At 36.9% G+C, this 16,747-nt stretch overlaps 2 protein-coding genes across 2 annotated transcripts in view; one reads left to right on the top strand and one right to left on the bottom strand.

Moving 5' to 3' along the window:
* Positions 1-16,747, bottom strand: part of LOC134789843 (solute carrier organic anion transporter family member 3A1-like) — a 122,063-nt gene that overhangs the window by 75,305 nt on the left and 30,011 nt on the right. The gene's annotated exons all lie outside the window — the stretch shown is intronic.
* LOC134789834 (tumor protein D54) overlaps positions 1-16,747 on the top strand; it is a 222,948-nt gene that overhangs the window by 182,646 nt on the left and 23,555 nt on the right. The window lies entirely within an intron of this gene.

Genomic DNA, 16,747 nt, shown 5'->3' with positions numbered 1-16,747 from the left:
ATAGATATGAAAGATGATAGAGTCAGACCAAGCTAACTCGGCAGCGATTTTGATAGCACAGCTTGCACAGTCTGCGCTATCAAAATCGCTGTCGAGTTAAACTTGGTCTGACTCTACAACCAGTTTCAAACGCGAAAGTTAGAATTGGAGATAGAAATTAATATGATTATATATATTTAATAATTTGTACTGTTTAATGAATGATGGCATTATTATAAAAAATGTATATAATTTTGTTACAAGCCAAAATTAAATCGGGGCGGTTAGTTTTGAACACTATAAGTTCAGATCGGCCAAGTGTACCCATGGGACATCTGTCCCTTTTCGACGATTAGGTACAAGCATGGACTGAATACGGGGAAAAGTGCGGTCACAGTAGAAGGGCTTAGGCATGCCCTCCCATCCCGAAGGCGTTATAATTATTCTCAAATCGATATCATAGATGGCGCTAAATGTCACAATCAGCCATTATGAAATTTTTATACTACATATTAAGATGGATTAAGAGATATTTAAAGTGTCATAAATTAAAATCATTATAAATGAAATACAAACATTAATAACAACACGAATTCAATGCAGTAATTTACAAAATTTGAAACCACAATTATATTGCGACTGGCTACGTTATGAGCAACAGCGCAGGACAATTATGTCGAGCTGTCGAAGTAATATTGAATAATGTCACTAGATGGAGCCACCACGATTCTAGTAAGACCTACGATTCTAGTACCTAATCATTCCAAAACGAAACGAGTGTGGGTTTCTTTTCCTACGTTTTGATGTTCGTTTTAAGACATGATGTGAAGTTTGATTTAGATTAGAATAATTACATTTGAGTTATAAATTTCGGAATTTAAGTACTTAGTATAAAATGTAAAAAAATGGATCGGTGAATAAACATACCTAATTTAAATGAGTACCTACTTATTTTAAAGTAGGCCTGCCTGACGTTAAAATACAAATTAATAAACTCACATGAATGCTTTGTTTTTTTTACATAATAATGAAAGTTTTTATTTCGCTTGGTGTCCAAGTCAAACGCGCATTTTACTACTTTATTGACCGAAGCGTTTGCGAAGGTCTCCGTTTTAACTCGGGCCAAATTTCGTATGTCCGGACGTTCTCCTCGGTTCAATTCTCAACTGATTCTTATCAAATTTTGTGACCAAAATCTAGAATGAAATAGTTCTTTTTCGATTCGATTATTGATTTTTTTTTCAAAATGGCGGAAACAAATAGTCTTATCAATATAATAAGAGTTTTTTTTTCTTTTTGAGAGATATTTACAGTGTTTGGCAAAAATGTAAAAATTAGTAACGCTGGTGTAGGTGGTATTTAGATAATTAGGTATGTAGTACTCGAGAATAAGTAGCCAAATTTCGTATCTTTAGCTAAGTGCTATATTGGCGCAGTTGGCAAACAATTGCTTTGATGCATGGAGGTACCTAGTTCGATCCCCAGTAAAGTGTTGTGAACTTTTTGTAATTTTTTACACTAAAATTTTATATTATTTTATTTTTTAAACTTTATTGCAGAAATAAAGTACAAATGGCGGACTTAACGCCTAAAGACATTCTCAACCGTAAATTTTGTATTGTTAATTGATCAAGCGAGTGCAAAGCATACAATATTTTATTTAACTTTTTGTTAATTTAGTTTTTCCAAATTATTCTAAACGGCGTCGCGTTATTTTTTTATTCAGTTTTAAGCTATGCTCGCGAGGTCTACAGAGGGCCTACCGGAAACCACGTTGCTCACAGCGCCACTAGTTTATTAATTTCCTTAAGTTGTAAACAACGATCGGCTTTAACCGCGAAAATCGAAGTTTGTAAGACTTCGAGAGTTAGACCAAGCTAAACTGACAGGGATTTTGATAGCACAGACTGTGCAAGAGTATTTTTTAATTCATAATTTAATAGAAGTTTGACGTTTAAATAACACTAATAAAATAGCTTGGTAGGACTGATGCCACTCTAATTACGATGAGTAAAAGAGAAAGATGCCCATGCAATATTCGGTGTTCGCGGGTCGCGGGGCCTGCCTACCGCTGGGCCCGCTGGCATTCAGACGAACTTTTTTGACGGACGGACTCCGACAATTACTTACTGCACTCATGACTACGACGCGACGGGGAGTACGGGCCGATTTATTAATTTTGAGCACATTTATGGCGCACGATTTTGTTACTCGATTGTTGAAAATGATATATCTTAGATAGAACACCATTTAACAAATTGACCAAGTCAAATCCCACAGTAGAGCAATAAGACCTCCGTATTTAATATATAAATATGTTTTTATAAATACTGAAATACATATACGTACGTAACACCCAAAACTTAGGAACAAATATTTGTGCTCGTCACACAAATAGATGCCCTTACAGGATTTGAACCCGGGACCATCGGCTTCATAGGCAGGGTTACCTACTATACCAGACCTGTTCTCAAAACGATGACATGCTATTTATGAAATAGACGAGCGAAATTAAGAATCTTAAGTGATATTGATCACTTGTAATACGAGATTCAAGATTTACTTCCGACGTTTCGAGGACGGCGTTGCCCCGTCGCCGCCGTCAACGCCGTCCTCTTCAGACTTCGGAGGTAAATCTTAAAACTTAAATACATGAACAAATTGTGAAAGTTTAAATAAGTATAGTGTTGTTCAAAATATACTTATCTAAAGTGATAAATAACCATTTACCCGACTACCTGGCTTGTCAAAGGTCACTGTGAGATTTTCTATTGTTTGAGTCGTGTATCCTTTTCGAGTTTAATGATAAGGAATTGGTTGTTAACCCATTTCTATTAGAAAATATGTTTATTTATATTCCTCGGACCATTACGTTCGCATGTTGTGATTTTAAATTTATTTGCGTAGTGTTTATTTTAGAACCTTCACCCATGTTCATTAATATATTTATTATGGGTACTGTAATATAAAAATATTTCATTCACTTATTAAAATCAGAAACATTGTAGTAGGAAGTACCTAATATAAAATATAACACAAATCCCGGAATGCCCACTGCATATCCGTATCAGCGGAATGATTGAGGTAATTAACCCCGTGTGGCACCGACTTGCCTGATAACTGATTATTTCACTTGAAATTGGGATTAGGTATTAAGCGCTTATGACACTATACCCACATACTGAAACCGCAAGAGTGTGTAAACTGTCTAAGGAGACACTTCCATAGGTATTTAGGTATTTGTTGTAAGTGTTGGCCTTTACTTTTTGACACAAAAAGTCATGGTCTTTTCTATTTGATAGTACCTACTAGATAACTTCAATCCAGCATAAGAGTCGCTCTTTGATTATGCATTATTGTGTATCTCAAAGTCACAGTTATGCTGGTTTACTCGATCGCTCGTCGTGCCGAAGCAAGGTAAGCGATAAGAACATGACCTGTGATTTGTAAGGAAACTATGACCCCTTACTAAAGTACCCAATCAAACTTCTATTTACAATACAAAAAATGTAACCAAAAAAAAACAAAAATGTCAAATTGATTTCATAATCGTAAATTAACTTAAAGTATGTAAATAGATTCTAATTTTGTCGCCGATGTCTGAAACGCCATCTAGTAACAATGAACCTTAAAAATGAACGTGATATGTAGGTTTAGTGCGTGAAAGCTACAACAGATGTCGCAAGAGAGGTGTTTCGACGCTATTTCAACTCATGTTTGTCGTAAGAGTTTTGTTAGCTCCATGCGCCATCTAGTTTGTCACTGTGAACTAAAAAATTAGCTACAAGTATAAGATACTTAGGACGGTGCGCTTTTTTAGTATGGGATTGGGTATCTGTACTAGTATTATATGATCTGTGGCTTAGGCTAGATTCACACGGCATACATTTTTCCCGTATACCTTACACGGGATTTTATCGAATACCGTAGTGACAGCAAAATTTGTATGGCAGTGTTCAAAATCGTTCACACGGCGTTTATGCGGAAAAGCCGTCTGACCCGAACGCCCCGAACACGGAAGTATTTGCACTTTTAGTATGAAACAACACTATTATTACAATATTGTAAGAGTATTTTCATTACGTGTACACTTTGCACCAAGGTCTCGAAGGGGAAGTAAGAACAAATACCGAGTTTAATAATAAACTGACGTATATTTGCCTGGCTCACACAAATCACACTTAATACAAATTTCAATAAATATCTTAAGAAATCCACGGTATACAAGCGTTAGCTAGTTTCCGAAATGAAAGGCGACATCTACCGGGAAATTGAGACAACATCGTAAATAAGGCGTTTTATACATACCGCCCACCAAGGACGACATGTCCTTCATCATAACCGCCCACCATGAAGTGACCAAGGAATCAAAAGTGAACTGAATACAAATCAAAGGTGGGCTCAGTTTTGTTTAACACATTTGCATAAACACAACATAAACTTTTAATCTTCACACCATATCATAAACTCTTTGTAAGTAACAATAATAATGCACCTATAAATCTACATTATCTAATTGTCTATTAACTTCTTAGAATTGTAACTGCGAAGACACAGTTTTGAACTAAAGTTAAGAAACTTACGGACTCAACTCATATTGTTTTAAACAACACTGATCTAAACAGGAATATTTTGTATAATTCTGCCGAAAAACCACACTTCATAAAAGACAAAAGATTGAGATTGAGGCAGATTATTCCCTTTCTTCAAAAGACATCTTCAACTCCAGTTTTTTCTAGGAATAATAATCTGTTCTCACGAGAACTAAAAATTTAAAAATTTAAAATATCCCCAGTTCTACTAATTCACCTTACATATACTTATAAGGTTTTGACAGCTACATTGTGATCTAATTTAAACTGAAGATTACTAGAAGAACTGAAGATACGATCATCTGGGATACAAGATTCTATTAGAGAAGACAACCGATCATGGTAAGTAAAATATTTCTAAATATAAACAATACTTGAAATGCATAAAAATAGTTGTACTTCGCTTTATACATAGCATTGCTGTTCTAGCTTGTGATATACATATTTGGATACTATTTTTTTTTCTTTTATTACAGGCAGCGATAACAACGGCGGTTTCATCGAGTGCTGAAATTCCTTTTTTGATGAATTCTAGGTAAGTACTACATTATTTATTAAGTATACCATCCACTTTTATTTTCAGAAGCAGCTCGTCTGCTGATAACTGCGGAATGTGGTAAGTAGAAAGTTTCTTTTAGCTTGTATGTAGATCCAGTTATGTGCTTTAAAGGCTTTCTTTCTAAATTGTGTGACCTTTTAACTTTTATATTATTTGCATTGTTGCAGGTTTGATCGGCAAGGAGAGGCGATTTCACCATGTTCCTGTTCTTCTTTTCTCTCTGTGACTTGAATTTGGATACAATACGATCCTTGCACTCTCGTATTCCTGCATTCAGCTGTTTGGAGTGAACTAAAGGTTCTTTTTTATCTTGGAGAAATACTTCTTCTCTTCAAGTCAGGTACTGTGTGTAAGACGGTAACATTTTCCGTTTCCTTTACGTTCACCGAACCTAGTGGGCCCGACAAAATCCACCCGAGCGTGGTGCGCTGAGCTAGTGGAAACCCATTTGGACCTTTCAGTAGTCCATCCATAATTATATGGCAATAAACCGTGCCTCCCAACAGAACATCTACTTCGTTGGGTGAACTATTCGTTGGATCGGCCAACTTGATCTGCTTTAACACCGCCCACTCTGGAGCTACTACCTTCTCGCTTGGGAGGTAAGTAGTGATCTTCTTTATAACATACGCCTTCACTGCAATACTGAAGGTGGGATTGGTGAGCGATTGAACTTTCAACTCTACTGCATATTTAGGGACCGCAGAGGTCTGTTCGCCACCTAATCCTGTGATTGAACTTTTAATAGGAAATTTCTTTATCCCTAATTCCTTCACAACAGCTTCAGTAACAAATGAAGCCTGTGAGCATTGATCAACGCGCGTGTCACCTGATAATCACCTGTCTGCGACTCAGCCTTTATCAGGGCTGTGGGTAACAACGTTTCTTCTTTAGCAATCTCTGTCGCATGGCAGTTGACTATCGGCTTGATCTCTGTTTGTTTGTTCTCTGGAGTGACGTGTGTGGCTTCCTCCGAAACACCTTCAGCTACCTGACATTCCCTAAATTGGCAGCTAAAGTTGGGACCTCCCTTGAATGAAGCAAGGAATGGTGCTTTCTATGACAAATTCGACAGCTAGTGGTTTTTTGGCAAAATCTAACAGTGTGATTACTCCCTAAACAATTGTAACATATTCTATTTTTTGTTACAAACTCGCGTTTATTAACAAAGTCCTGGTTTGCAAACTTCTTGCAAAAACACAGTTTGTGAGGATCTCTACAAAATTCACATGCTATTATGTGTGCGCTTGCAACATGAAACACATTAAGTTTGTTTGAACTACTACTCGAAGGTTTCTGGTAAGCAGTGGTGATCTTATTCATGTTCGGCTCAATGAACTCTAGAGCTCTGTACCGGCTGGTCAAGAACTCTTTGAACTGATCAAAGGTAGGCAATGCATCTAAAACCGAGTTAGCTGCTACATTAAGCTCCCATTGCTTACGTGACTCTGGATCTAATTTCAGTGACAACAGATGTATAACTATGGTGTCCCATGTGGAAACATCAATGTCTAAATTAGACAATGCACTCAAACAATCTGTTGACGTGTCTAATAGATCTTTTAGGAAGGCAGGAGATTCAGAAGCTGCGTTTTTTGACTCAGTAACCGTGTAAGGATGCAATGTGACAGATACTTTTTGTTATTGTATCGTTGTTCTAACAAACTCCAGCATCGATCATAGTTTGAGTCTGATACAGGTATGTTGCGCAGCAATTGCTCTGCTTCTCCTGTCAAATAACTTTTTAGATATTGTAATTTTTGCACGCTATCTAAAGAGTTGTTGTTGTGGATCATTGATACAAATAAATCCCTAAATGTTGTCCAATCTTGATATTTGCCAGAAAAGTTAGGAATTGTTAATTTAGGCGGTTTAAGAGAATTTGTCCTAGTGAAAGAATTTTCATCATTGTTGACCTTTGACTGACTTGAATGAAAACTTATAAAGTCAGCCAAACCATCTTTCAATTCACATCTGTAATCTGTGTATTCATCCTCTGTTTTGTCATAAGTCTCCTCAACAATATAGCTCTTTGCTTTCAAAAGTGCTAAATCATATGTACGCATCAACTCTTTATGACCTTGTCTGAATTCTGACCAAAGCTGCTCTAGGGTGTCTAGCCGACTCTCTATGAAATGCTCCGTTATGCGTGCCTTGGGAGATTTTTTGTAATTAACTCGCGCCTTGAATATACGACTAGACAAGTCATTTTGAAAGTTAAGTAATAAATCCATGATGTTTACAAATGAATAGCTTTAGGCAAAACAGAGTTTGAATTTGAAATTTATAGCACTGTAAAAATACTATGAAATAAACACTTTAAAAAAAACATAAAATATTTGAAAATTTTACAAGTGTTAGAACTTTAATACACTTTGAGGAAAATCGGGCGTGGATTCTCCGTTCCAACAGGATTTTCCGAATTATTCTAAGTGTCTACTCTACTAAATTATTCTAAGTTAATATTCCATATAAACTACAGCCAAATATTTTCTATGTCCATGTAAACAATCGAATTCTTCAAAGTAAATATCTTCTTGTAAATAAAGTTCAAAATTCCATAGCAAAATAAACTATCGTTCACAAGGTTGAAAATCTCTTGAAATAAATTTTAAAGTACTCACGATTCACACTTGACACAACTCACTGAACTGATGTGACGTCACACTTCGCTGAACTTCTTTTCCAGTTGCTGGTACTAGATGGCGCCACTTGACCTCTAAACTGCTTGCCACTCGTATCCGCTTCCGTTTTTAGCTTTGGCTACTCGTCGCTAGTAATCCCAGGTAGCTGGAAACTCTACCCGTCTAATAACCACGGGACGAAGTCAGTCCGCACTGAACTGAACTTCCAAAAAGCCGCTCGCTTATCCGATCGAGGGACCATGTACACTCTGCACCAAGGTCTCGAAGGGGAAGTAAGAACAAATACCGAGTTTAATAATAAACTTACGTATATTTGCCTGGCTCACACAAATCACACTTAATACAAATTTCAATAAATATCTTAAGAAATCCACGGTATACAAGCGTTAGCTAGTTTCCGAAATGAAAGGCGACATCTACCGGGAAATTGAGACAACATCGTAAATAAGGCGTTTTATACATTACGCTAGTAAATATTTGCATATTATTTTCTATTATTCTACATTAAGGCAAACTATACATATGTGTATAATTAATTATTGTGTACATTGATTGCAAATTGTGCATTTTGTTGAATTGAGTTACAGTACATACTACCTAGTACCTACATAATACTAGACTACCTATTGGTGCAATCAGACTGATTAATCTTGTAGATGTAGAACAATGAGTAATAAATCGGGTAAAGTTCCTGACCCGTGTCGCCATCAGAATCAAATATGGGCCACTAGGTACACTACGCCACGTCACTGTATGTAAATCGATAAGGCCCATCTGTACCCCCAATACAAGTCGGTCCACATCGCTAATAAATAACACTGACCCTAGTAAAAGGGATTTTTGTGAATCCCAAGAAAGAACGCGTCTTATTTTTTTTATCTTCGTAGTCGGAGCTAGAGCAATTAGACAAGCATTATTTATTAGTTGAGCGTTTCTTTTATTTTTTGCCATTTTTATATATTGTGACCTTTTTGTCACTTTTGTGTTATTTCTACTCAGAATCACGAGCTTTTGATCCTAATGGGATAAAAAAATGTCTCAGTTTTTTCCTATTGTGTTACCATTTCCCCATATACTATGTATGGCGGTAACAAAAAGGAAAGTTTGAAAAATGTATGGAAATTATAAGACACTTTTTTTCTCCTATAAGGATGAAAAAGGCTCGCGATCCTGACTAGAAATAACACAAAAGTGGCAAAAAAGGTCACAATATATAAAAAAGGTGAGTAGGGTCAAAACTGAAATTCAAACCTCGATAACATTTTATTTTTACATATGGAAATTGAATGGTGTATATATGTCGGCGGCCGATCGTAAGATCAGGCATATCGTTAAATTCCTAGGCATATCGTGAAACGTGAAAATCTTTGACTCGTTCCCTGAGTCGACGGAGCCCCGCTACGCGGGGCTCCTATTTCTGGGCAGTTTACCCTTCGGGCATCTGAAGCAACCTAACGAACCTATCCTACCTATGTATTGGTTTAATGTGACTATCGTCAAAACATTACACAGGAACATTACGATCTGCCTGATCTTACGATCGGCCTACGACATATACATAATAAGTGTTCCGGACGTTTGTATTTTAGTTTTTATTTTATTTTGGGTAGTTCCATTTCATAACTCTGACGATAAAGAGGAAAACCCACCTCACCCCGTAGTGCCTCGTATTTGGGGTGAGAGGGGTTTTCATACAAAGGTGATTCTGGAAGATTGTTGGATCGATTTTTTTTTATTATGCGTGTTACTATAGCTCCATTTTAAATTGGAATACATTATTATTGTAGCAGTAGCCTTAAAATCCCTTCTCACCCCCCTCTCAAACCTTCTCTCCCCATTCATAACCCACCTCTCCCCGCGAAACCTAGTCACCCAGTTTTACGGTATCTCGACTGATCCTACGTAATTGCGTAAAGGGTAATCCTATGGTCCCTATGATCTGAAACAGTCAGCGGCGAGTTTTGTCTGTAAGAATAAAATTGTAATAGAGTTGTGAATCGCATTTGTCTACCCACTATTATCTACAACATTGTGTGTAAGCATATTCATAACACCCAAGTGATTTAATGAACTTTAAGTATGTTTGGTCACAAATACGATTTAGTGTTTTATTAGTATACTGGGCATATAATTATTTTGAGGTTATTAAAAGTGTAGTTCACATCGAGTAGCACGTACCTACACTCACTTGACTCCCGTAAAGTGCCTCGCAGTTATCGCCGTTCAAACAAACACTACGAGTAAACATTTGCCGTGACGCCTAAACGTAACAAGCTTTATCGCTTTAGATTCCATTATCACAGACAAACAAACTACAAGGAGTACAAGTATGTCATGTTTGGTGGACATTTACCACAAGAAGACTTTGTCAAAATATTGTTAATAAGTGTTTCAAGTACCATCACGCTCCGCGGTTGTTGCGCCACTTAGGGTCCAAGCTACAATAGTTTCTCAATACTTACGCTATAGAATTTCCAATTTAGCAAGAACCATAAATGGCATAACAATCCCGTGTGGTAACTGTACATATTTGATGCATGACAATATAATTAGATAATTACTCAATCGTGACCGGGTTGACTGTCAAATTAAAATTAAACAGAAAAACATTTTCACACCATCCCATCTGCAGATGGTGTGAAAATGTTGTTGTTTAGCCTTGTTTATCTAGGTTTGTTTTGAGGTTTTTACCTGTGCCCTGTTTATCAAAAGATTGTAACTTGTAATACAAGCAGAAGTCCCTTTCTAACAAAAGCTGTCAAAAAGGGACTTCCACTTGTATTACAAGTTACAAGCTTTTGATAAACAGGGCACAGTGTCTTTGTTGCTCAACATGAACTTTTTCATTTAGTTTTAAATAGTTTTAATTCAATAGACAAGAACAGTCTAGGCTTTTATAAACATACTTCTGCTCCTGATATCATCTCAGATAAATCATCACACGCACACATTGTCCTGGGAAAGATAAAAAACAATCTCGCCTAAATTACTTGAGAGACTAGGTACACAAATATCTTAGAGGAGATTGTTCACGTATATACCTATAAGTAGGTATGTACTTTACTTTTGCAATAAACATATGAACCGACTACAAAAATAAGGCATTTTACTTAATTTCCGGTGACATTATTAAGACGAAACAGGAGCTGAGTTTTAAATATTTTAGGTAAATATACCCGTGTCGCTAACGGAAGCGGCACCTAAAACTAGTGCGATAAGGACAAGGCGAAAAATCCTGCGTAAAAATCTCAAAAATCGAGGTTTCGTACTCCTCTGTTTCCTCCTCCAAAACTTAACCAATCGTAACCAAATTTGGAAATCTAAATGATTATGAAATTATCTGTGTCGGACCGTTTTGCTTTTTTGGCTAATTGATATCAGTTTTGAATGCCACGCCTCTCATTGCGGCATAGTCAATTAGGCCATTTTGGCCATTTTTGAAGGGCTCTAGCGCCTTAAAAATCAAAAATATCAAAAAAATCAAAACGGTCCGACACCGACATTGACAATATTAATCTGTGTTGAAAAAATCATTGCTCTAGCTTCAAAAACCACGGAGGAAAACGAGGAGTACGTTTGTATGGAGAAATGACCGCTCCCGTTGGCTCTTAAATATACTCGTATATAGGTCTGCTGAGAGTTCGTGTAATATGCAGCGTACGAGAGTTAGTAGTTAGTACTTATATTCTAAGGTGCCATGACATGAAATAAAATTTGAGTAATGTTTGCGAAAACATTCATCCAAAATTTCCAATTGAGAGGAAATTAATTTCCGCCGAACAGCTAACATAGCTTGAATAAAAAAAAGAAAGTTCGCGATTTCTCGCTTTGGATTTACTATTTCAATATCAGGTTTGCCCTCGTTTTATAGCAAGTTAGCGATGGCATTTTTTGTGGCTTTTGTGCGGCAAGCAGCATACAAACAACATAATAATTGCTGGAAGGATCAAACGCGGCGTTTGTTTTTTACTATGTACATAATATGTATCTAATATCCAATAAGAAACACGTGTTTACACTCTTAGCCTTATTGCTCCGTAAATATTATTTATTGTCCATATGTAAGACATTTAGCTATGTACTTTCATCTCCTATTAGTGGCGATAATATACAGATTTGGTTAGATTGGGACTTCCCATACAAAGCCACCCATTTTATTTTCTTTTGTGCAGTATTCTGCCCTGCTAAGCCGAGTGGCGCTATCTCAAAAGAAAATGCATTACTTTAGTTTCTATAACTGAGAATTCCATTTTCAAAATCATTTGTTTTTGAGATAGCGCTGTTCGGCTTAGGAGGGCAGTATTGTGCAGTGCAGTTTACGATGTGAATGTCCTTCCGTTTCTCACACATCAATTTCATTAGGTGGTTACTTTTTCAGAGAACACGTGATGTGGTGACTGTGAAATTTAAAATGATTTATTATATATTACACACTTATTTAGCTTGACCCCGTATATCCAAACTATCTTTGTGATATACCTATGTACATATAATATATGTGTGCTTCAAATATTGTAACTTAAATTTGAACCACTTGCCGGTGTCTGATTCAGTTGAAATATGGAACTAGTACATCCGTAATTCCGATTACAATGCAATAATGTGCTGACATGGAGCTGATCTGATGAATGCAGTCGGAAGGTATATAGCAAACGGAACTCTTCGATGGAAAACACATCTAGTTTAGGTTCGTTAGAAAGATCTCGAGAAGTTCTTGATCATGCGAATGAGAAGTAGGTAGTGTCCGCAATAAAAGTGTGTCACATACATTTGACAGTAACTTGTTTTTACGATTTCCGTTACAAAGTTTGGTTCACGATTTGACGTGACCCTTGGTTTAATTTAAGCTATTATGGCTAACTATACATTGAATCTATAAATAGGTACTAAGGGCTATGGCTTATTCAGTCAAGAGTATGTTTCTTACACAGACTTTTATGAGAAATCGAGGTTTTAGTAGAACAGACCGATAAGCTATGGGAATGAGGCTAAAGGGACCCACAGATTACCAGTTCGCCGGACGATATCAGTCTGTCAGTTGTTCGGAGCTGTCAAATTTTGCGTTTCAAACCAAACTGACAGGCCGATATCGTCCGGCGGACTGGTAATCAGTGGGCCCCTTTAGGGACAAGCGGCAGTCGAGACAGATATTTTGTGTATAGACAGGCCGGCTACAGCTACAGCTTGCCGCCGCGGGAGCCGCGGAGGTGAGCGACCGACTCGCCGGTCATCGTCGCACACGCAGTAACTCTGATTCATCTGCGCTGGCGCAGATGGATTGCGCAATTATTATTTCTGTTTGATGACATCAATGGTCACACTTTGTCCATATAATGTGTATAACTACTTTTGGTATATGGTAATTACATTCGACCTTTACTTTTTTGTCGAGGCGAAAACTTGACGCATGGCAATAAAATGTTTGTAAGCATTCCCTTTGAAGTCCAAATAATGAGATTTTTGTTTTTAATTTATGACAATAACTCATCTCATTTTCTTCAGTTTATACTGTTTTATAACAGCAAAACTCAAGATAAAACATAGTTTTTGTACAATCAGCATTATTATATCTTCGTTATTCTTCGACTTGAATATGAAGAAATGGTACAGTTTCTTTCTGGGTCTCGGCAATCCTTCACCTGGATTGTAAAATAATTGATTTGTTTTAGGGTTGCATGCTGAAAGTAATATTATGTAATATTATCCACTTTTGCCTAACGCAAAAACTCTTCCATTAGGTACCGAATACTCTTAGTAAGAAAATAAACAGATTGCTTTTAGGTAACTAAATTAAACGCAAAGAATCAAACTAAATTAGAATACTATAAAATTGCAAAACGGATTAGAAAAGAAACGTAAGCCATTTTTTGTGAGTAATGAAAGCAGGTACGTGCGGTTGTGCAATATTAAATAGTAGGTCTATCAGTTAATGGCAAACTCAGTTAAGCCAATGACGTGACGTGGGTACCAGGTGCTTACATACTCGTAAGCTCTATTGTTGTATTATCTAACACATATTTATATCTCATACATGTATGTAGAGTGGGTTTAAACATACATGAATTATAATGTAACTTGTTTCTAATATCTCCTATGCACGTGTTACCGTATAAATATACAATTTGCCAAACATAGGTACATGTGGTTTACGATTATTGATCATGTCTAAAACTATTCACGTCGTTCTAATATTTACGATATCAGGAGCCAGTAGGAAGATTACAGAATTGTGTTATTACACTTATTACTTGAATGTAAAGCGATTTGTGCAAGTAAACGTTTAAATAAGAGTAAATGAGACATTTATGTAGAGTAAGTAATAGAAGTCGAACAGCACGTGCGTAACTAAATCCGTTCTACGTAATACGTGGTAATAGTGGAGCAGTGAATTAGCTTTATTTAACTAGTTTACGTATGACGTCTGCTTGTTTATGCACGAGTATGGCAACCGTCACAAGAGTTCCCTTCGTCGAGCGGGCTTGAGTAAATGTGTAGCCTAATTAGAATGCTAGCCATGATCCCAGTTCGTCCTGCACTTTCTAGTAGTAGGAACAATGGAATTCTAGCCCATTGTGAAAGGACGCTTCTGCTGCTTGAAATAATGTCGCATTTGCAGTGCATCGCTCTGGGTACATTAAAGAATGGGTAAGACGAGCCAGACAAAGGATGTTTGGAAAGCGACTACTGAATTTTTTTGGTATCCTACCTACCGAGGTAAACAAGAGATGTCTCGATGCTGATGGTACGTGAGTAAAAGATGGTGTGATGCCATTTTATTAAATAGCTAGATTAATAAATTTAAATACTGAATCTAGTATATTACCTTTTTCGTGTAAGTTAACTTTAGTTTAAAACAATTTAATTTGTATGCATAAGGAAACCTTATGGCAAAAAATCACTTTCAATTGACACATATTGTTGTGATATCGGGCCGAATGGCGTAATATTAGTTCATTTAATAGAGGTCAAACGGGTGCTGATAAGCGGGTTCGCGAGGCGATGACCTCGGCGAATTGTCGCAGTGCGCTGCTGTTTTCGCTTCCTCGGTACCTATTTTATACCACGAAGGTAGTAGGCCCTTAATAGGTACCTACCATAATGAGCGGTATGCCATCACATTTATTAATCATTTAACCAATGCAACTTAATTCATTCCGATATGCCTGCCTGCACAGATGAACTTTTCAAAACTTGTCCTGTGCCGAGAAACGGTTGCTACGTACTTCATGGCCAGGGGCCTCGAACTCCCGGTCCTGTAATTCTGCCATTGTTTGGGGACGCTGCCGGAGCCGCACTGGGATTTGTTCAATTTGATTGCGGGGTTGTTTACGTTCGCATCACAATTACCAGACGCTGAACCTACACGTGTTTGTATAAGCGAGAAAAGGAGCTTTGCGATTCCTGTCTCGCCAAGCAGAAAAACCAGTTAAACTGTAACTCACATAGTAAGCTCAGTAAGTCTTGTGTTGTGGGTACTAGACGACGATATATATATATATATATATATATATATATATATATATATAGTTATAAGTATATATATAAATACTTATATATGTAGAAGACATCCATAACTCAGGAACAAATAAATGCCCTTACCAGGATTCTCACCCGGGAGCTCGTGCTTCGTAGGCAGGATTATTATTAGGCTCAAAAATTACAAAAATAAATCAATTCCATGGTCACGTAGGTTGACAAAATAATTGGCTGAACATTGAACAGTGGAAATCGATAACCCGCTATACAGCAAGGTCACGGTAACGTAACCTAACCTAACACTACATAGAAAATTTATTCGCAAATGCCCACTTCTGCTGCAAAGTTGGATGAACTTTGGTCGAGATACTTCAGATACAGTTACCTAGCTTAAATCCCTACTTAATATAATAGAATAGATTTTAGCACAAACAAACAAGACAATACATAATATAAAAGAAAACAGAAAATAAGAAAATAAATGCGAAAGAACCCTGTCTGTATGTTACCTCTTCACGCTTAAACTGTAGATTGTAGAACCGATATACCTAGATGAAATTTGGTGTGGAGATAGTTTGAGGCCCCAGGAAGGACAGGATAGTTTTTATCCATCAACATCATCATCATTATCCCTTCCCAGGCAGACGAAGTCGCGGGCAGAAGCTAATTATAAAATATAAGTATCACCCGATGCCTTAAATTTGCTTAGCAGCAGGGTTTACTTTTCCCTACGGTTGGCTGTACTACAAGGGTCGAATATGACACCTTGCTAGGTTACAAGTACAACACCCCCAATACCCCCATCCACAGGTGCTTTCGCGCCTTGTATGGAATCAATTGCGAAGTTTATCCTTTCAAGTAAATTGAAATATAAATGTTTGCAAACGTTAATGCTCTAGTTATTCACAAATCTTACGGATCGTTTCGCTATTGGCAACCCAGTATAATTCTGAACTTCGATTATGCAGCCGTTACTCATCCAAGGATCAAATTATACTAGATGTAACCAGTCGAATATACAAAATGTTTTATGAATATATAGGCTAGTCAGAACATAGAGCATTTGCATATTTATTATGTATGTACTCTATGTAAATACCATACGGTAAGGGGTCGACAGTCTAGTCTTCAATGTCACGCAACCCAAATACTGATTGACAGGTGATTAAGCTGATTAGGGCACATGCTCTAAGTAAAGCCCTTCCACCCTTGATACTCTGTAGTAGCAGGTTTTTGGAATAAGAACATCTATATATATAAAACAAAGTCGTGTTTGTTCCAGCATCCATAACTCGAGAACGGCTGGACCGATTTTCATGGTTTTTGATTTGTTGGATTAGTCTCGGCCTAGAATAGCAGAATAACCATTAAAAACATTGAAAAAATTTACGAAAACAAAATAATGAAAGAATGATCATTCCCATACAAAATGTTCCTAGGTATCTTACGTGTCAAACATGTGATCTTCATCCCGTTAATAAGGTAAACTCTCTCTC

Source organism: Cydia splendana, chromosome 4 (genome assembly GCF_910591565.1).
Source record: "Cydia splendana chromosome 4, ilCydSple1.2, whole genome shotgun sequence".
In the NCBI taxonomy this organism is placed as follows: Eukaryota; Metazoa; Arthropoda; class Insecta; order Lepidoptera; family Tortricidae; genus Cydia; species Cydia splendana.
Note: the sequence above shows the minus strand (reverse complement) of the source record. Positions and strands in the feature narration are given on the sequence as shown.